The 6,163-nt window shown below is 36.0% G+C and overlaps 1 long non-coding RNA gene across 1 annotated transcript in view; it reads right to left on the bottom strand.

Annotated features, from left to right (window-relative positions):
- Positions 1–2,911: 2,911 nt before the first annotated feature.
- Positions 2,912–6,163, bottom strand: part of LOC138357331 (uncharacterized) — a 44,652-nt gene continuing 41,400 nt past the window's right edge. The window contains exon 2 of the long non-coding RNA XR_011224930.1: positions 2,912–3,673. This is a non-coding gene — a long non-coding RNA (uncharacterized lncRNA). The remainder of the gene's footprint in view (positions 3,674–6,163) is intronic.

Here is a 6,163-nt window from a genome sequence, read left to right as displayed (position 1 = left end):
AGACACACCATGTGTCAGCAAGTGGTTCACGGCCCTCCATGTGTCAGCACGTGGTTCATACCACTCCATTTGTCAGCATGTGATTCATAGAATTTCATGTGTCAGCATGTGGTTCATGGCACTCCAATTGTCAGTATGTATTTCATGGCACACCATATGTCACCATGTGGCTCATGTCACTCCGTGTGTCAACATGTGGTTCATAGCACTCCATGTGTCAACATGTGGCTCTCGGCACTCCATGTGTCAACATGTGCTATGTGTAACAGGATGTGGTTCATGGCACTCCATGTGTGTCAGCATGTGGTTAATGGCACTGTATGTGTTAGCATGTGGTTCATGGCACTCCATGTGTCTGCATGTGGTTCAAATCTCAGAATATCGCATAATATTGCGTTTTTAAGCAAGTTTTCTTGCATTATGTGTTGTACTAAAAAACAGTGAATTGAGTAATATTTAGACGTTTATCATCCTCTGTTACTTTATGTGATTTAAAGCAAATGTCAACGATTTAGGCAATATTTTGCCGTTTTTCCACGTTTTTAAGAATTTTCAGTTTATTGTTAATAATTCATTATATATAAGATAAATATGATTCAAACACGTAATTGATTGCAAATTCACATTTAATACTAAATTGCAATCAACCATTTGTTCCTCATTAAAATAGTGAGATAAGTTATTGATTAGGAGGAAAATCCTGTTTTTGTTGCATATTTCGATGTGTCAGCCAGATTAGAGCGGTTCTACGTGTACATCTTCTTTCGGTAATATAAACGGAAAATCAGGAACATTAGTTATTTCTATTGAAAACACATTGCTTTTATCATTTGTATTGGAAACAACATTTGTATATGCCTTTTTAATAATCTAAATAACACGGAACTTCGCTTTATGATTTGAAGTAAAAATCCTCGATTTTGGGATAGTGACTTTTTCGCGTTTTTCGTGTGTGATTTCAAGTAAAAATATTTGAATCTACTAATATTTCGATGCTACTTCATGTTTTCTAACGATATGTGATTTGGCTTACAAATATCAGAATATCGCATAATATTGAGTTTTTAAGCAGGTTTTCTTGCATTTTGTTTTGTACTAAAATTCATCGAATTTAGCAATAGTTTGATGTTTATCATGTTTTTATATGTGATTAAACAAAACAGCTTTAGGCAATATTTTGCTGTTTATCCACGTTTTTAAGAATTTTCAGTTTATTGCTATTAATTCATTAAATATACGATAAATATAATGCAAACAAGTAATTGATTGAAAAATAACTTTAAAATACTTCATTTGCAATCAACCGTTTGTACCTGGTTAAAAATAGTGAGTAAGATATTGATTAGGAGAGAAATCCTGTTTTTATTGCATATTTCGACGTTTCAGCCGAATTGGAGCGGTTTTATGTGAACATCTTTTTTCGGTAATATAAATGGAAAATCAGGAACATTTTAGTTAATTTTGTTGAAAACACAATTGTTTGTATTATATATATATATATATATATATATATATATATATATATATATATATATATATATATATATATATATATATATATATACATATATATATATATATATATATATATATATATATATATATATATATATATATATATATATATATATATATTGGAAACAATATTTTCATATGCCTTTTTGATGATCGAAATAACACGAAATCTCACTCTATGATTTGAACTTTATGATCTTCGAATTTGGTAATATAGTGAATTTTTTAACGTTTTTCCATGTTGTGTGATTTTAAGTGAAAATATTAGAATTTATTATTATTTCCATGCTACTTTATGTATTCATAAAGGACTACTACTATATACTACTTATACTACCATACTACTTTATGTATTCATTCAATTTATGTACTTGGCCAAGAAATCTTATAATTTCGCATAATATTGCATTTTTAAGCAAGTTTTCTTACATTTTGTTTTGCTCTAAAAAATCATCGAATTTAGCAATATTTTGACGTGTTTCGTCCTCTTTTCCCTTGTGTGATTTAAACCAAACATCAACGAATTAGGCAATATTTCGCCGTTTTTCAAAGTTTATATTTATTTTCAGTTTATTGTTAATAATTCCTTAAATATACGATAAGTATGATGGAAACATGTAATTGATTGCAAATTCACATTAAATACTTTTTTTTTCAATCAACTATTTGTTCCTCATTAAAATAGTGAGATAAGTTATTGATTAGGAGAGAAATCCTGTTTTTATTGCATTTTTCGACGTGTCAGCCAGATAAGAGCGGTTTTTGGTGTACATCATCTTCCGGTAATATAAAGGGAAATCAGGAACATTTTAGTTAATTCTAATGAAAACACATTGATTTTTATCGTTTGTATTGGAAACATTTTCATGTGCCTTTTTATGATCCAAATAACACGATACCTCAGTTTATGATTTGAAGTATAAATACTTCAATAAGATTTGTTCATTTGAAGTATAAATCCTTGAATTTGGTAATATAATGACTTTTTACACATTTTACACGTGTTTTTAAGTAAAATTATTCGAATTTACTAAATTCTTGATACTACTTTTTATTTTCTCACGGAATGTGATTTTGTCTACAAATCTCAGAATTTCGCATAATATTGCGTTTTTAAACAAGATTTCTTGCATTTTGTTTTGTATTATTTATTTAAATACATTTACAAATATTTAAAAATATTTAGACGTTTATCATCCTTTTTTCCGCGACGTGATTTCAATATTCCTGAGTGTATGAAATAATTACAGAGCTCAAAGTACCTCGAATAATTTATCTCATGTCACTTATAACTGGGCAATCACAGGATAGTAAAGGTAACAAAAAATCCCTTCATTGTCAAAGCTTTTATTTGCAATATGTATAGTTTTGAGAGAAGAAAAATACTGGATAAATGATTAAATGCCCATACTAAAAAGTACGATTAAAAAAATAATCATACAATAATCTAGTGTGATTATTGCAACATTAAAAAAAATTCTTCAGTGCTCAAAATGAGCCACAAGGAAATTAGAGATTACCTCTGCATTTTTATTCAATATCACTTTACAACTCAAGTCATGATTTATTAATTAAAATTCATCAGTTTTATTATTAAAATTACAATTATTAAAATTTAAGAAATGTCATTTTAAAATTGAATGTTAGACTTCATTATTTTTTTCTTAACAATGATTTCATAATAATCATTGTTTTCTAAAGTTGTGCCCGAGACAAATCTGCGTTGAAGTTGTAGCAGTGCATCTTCAAAATTTGTTTGATTGCTGATATTGGACGTTTCCTCATCTGTTGACACTCTTTTTCCATGCTCTTCAGGATCTTCTTGAGATGATATAGGATGATCAGGATGTTCAGAAAATTGTTTTTTGATCTCATCGGTTCGCTCTTCTTCTTTGTACCAGATTTCATCAATTTTGCATTGTGCATCTTCATATGCTTGAAGACCGCTTCTTTCTTCTTTTTCCAGTGGGGTGAGAGACCTACTAGTGTCCTACTATCTATCATTTTCTGAATACCGCTCTTCAATGGGTTCATTCGCCATATTTTCGTTTTCATTTAATCTTCGTTTGCCGTCCCGGAAGGCGTTGAACGGGAGTTCAACTGAAATCAGACGTATTTCAGAGGTCCCAGAATTTTCAGTACTTTCAGCCATTGATATCTGTAATGACAAAAATAATTATTTACACCAACTTTGTATTGAAGTAAAAAAAAAGGTACTGCATACATTTTGGGAGGCTTGGACCTTACATACACTATAGTATTTTGACTTCGTCCTGGCTGCAATTACATTCAACGACACCGCTTTGCAATAGTAGAAGAGCTTCAACAGCCCAAGCTTAAACATGAGCATCGTGTCCAGGATCAGGGTGGACGATATCGAGTGAGGTGTCAAGCTGAGGGCGAGTGGCTCTTTACACAAACTTTAAAGCGAGTTGCGGGGCTTAGTAAGTAATTATCAAAAGAAGGCACCAAACCGGGACGGCTATGTAGCACCATCAAATGTGTGGAATAATCAGAGGCCGCTAAATATCACCAAGGATGCCAATACGAGAACAAAAACGCATAAGGAGAACGATATCAAAAGTATCCGATTCACCAAAAATTCTATCGAGGGACAAGTGACCGTGAGAGACGGTCGGAAAACAAGACACGCTCGTCCTGAAAGTCAGGACATTCAACAAGGATATGTACGACTGTAAGAGGGAGTAGTGTAAAGTATGACTAGAACCATCCCAAACCTCGAGCAGAATCTCAAGGATCGCACTCTGTCCTAGTCAAAAGTGTGTGGGAGGGTTGGGGGTTGGGACGGGTGGGTCATGTAGGGTAAAATGTGTGTAAGTGTAAGAAGAGGAGGGGTATGAATTGGAACAGGTGAGCATCCGTGATGTAAAATGTGTGGATTTGATCTCAAAACGCACGGACGTAATCCCAAAATGCGTGGACAGGATGCAAAACACCGAGATGTTGTGCGTCAGGTGGGGTTAAAGTGTAGAAGGACTATGTAGGAACAGGTGTGTAAGATGAATAAGTATGTGACCGTAGAGTTAAGCACATATATAGATTAATAATTGATATCATAGCATGTAGGGAAGGAGATTGGCTATGCTGGGTGAGGGGAGGTCCCTCCCCCCCCCCCCAAACGTTAGAAGCCCAGGTCTAGGAGAGTGATAAGGTGAATGGTTTTGGCAATGGGGCGTCAAGTGGGTGGTTTGGCGCATGGAAGGTGGTGAGGGAGACCAACCATGAAAGCCTTTGACCGACACCGTCACTGAGTGTTTAAACACAAGAACTGTAATATGTAGGAGCGTTAAGATGGATTGTTGAGTAATGTGCGTGTATATTACCAAAAATGTTGCATCTCGCCAATAGCAGCGCCGGTGAGCCAAGTTGTAACAGTCGGTGTCAAATACGAAAACATGTTCATATAGTTAAAAATGAGTATGTAGGAAGGGTACGTGTGTGTGTGTGTGTGTGTGTGTGTGTGTGTACTCACCTAGTTGTGTTTGTGGGGGTTGAGCTCTGGCTCTTTGGTCCCGCCTCTCAACCGTCAATCAACTGATGTACAGATTCCTGAGCCTACTGGGCTCTGTCATATCTACATTTGAAACTGTGTATGGACTCAGCCTCCACCACATCACTTTCTAGTGCATTCCATTTACTAACTACTCTGACACTGAAAAAAATCTTTCTAATGTCTCTCTGGCTCATTTGGGTACTAAGCTTCCACCTGCGTCCCCGTGTGCGTGTGCCACCCGTGTTAAATAATTCTTCCTTGTCCACCCTGTCAATTTCCCTGAGAATTTTGTATGTGGTGATCATGTCTCCCCTAGCTCTTCTGTCTTCCAGCGACGTGAGGTGCAGTTCACATAGTCTATCCTCATAACTCATGCCTCTTAGTTCTGGGACTAACCTAGTGGCATACCTTTGAACTTTTTCCAGCTTCGTCTTGTGCTTGACTAGGTACGGACTCCATGCTGGGGCTGCATACTCCAGGATTGGCCTTACATATGTGGTATACAAGGTTCTGAAGGATTCCTTAAACAAGTTTCTGAAAGCAGTTCTGATGTTAGCCAGCCTCGCATAGGCCGCTGATGTTATTCTTTTGATGTGGGCTTCAGGAGACAGGTTTGGCGTGATATTAACTCCCAGATCTTTCTTTCTGTCCGTTTCGTGAAGGACGTCAACCCCATTTGGTATCCAGTGACTGGCCTCCTAGTTTCATTATCTTACATTTACTTGGGTTGAACTTTAGTAGCCATTTGTTGGACCATTCCTTCAGTTTGTCTAGGTCATCTTGTAGCCTCATACTATCCTCCTCATAATTTTTGCGTCATCAGCAAACATCGAGAGGAATGAGTCAATTCCTTCTGGAAGATCATTTACGTATATCAGAAACAGTATAGGTCCAAGGACTGATCCCTGTGGGACTCCACTGGTGATTCCCCGCCACTCCGAGACCTCACCTCTCACGGTGACTCGCTGTGTCCTGTTGCTTAGGTACTCTCTTATCCAGTGGAGTACATTCCCTTTCACTCCTGCCTGCATCTCCAGTTTGTGCACTAGTCTCTTATGTGGTACTGTGTCAAAAGCTTTCTGGCAGTCCAGAAATATGCAATCTGCCCAGCCCTCTCTCTCTCTTGCCTGATTT

Source organism: Procambarus clarkii, chromosome 77 (genome assembly GCF_040958095.1).
Source record: "Procambarus clarkii isolate CNS0578487 chromosome 77, FALCON_Pclarkii_2.0, whole genome shotgun sequence".
In the NCBI taxonomy this organism is placed as follows: domain Eukaryota; kingdom Metazoa; phylum Arthropoda; class Malacostraca; order Decapoda; family Cambaridae; genus Procambarus; species Procambarus clarkii.
The sequence above is the reverse complement of the archived record's forward strand: the minus strand, read 5'-3'. Positions and strand labels throughout refer to the sequence as shown.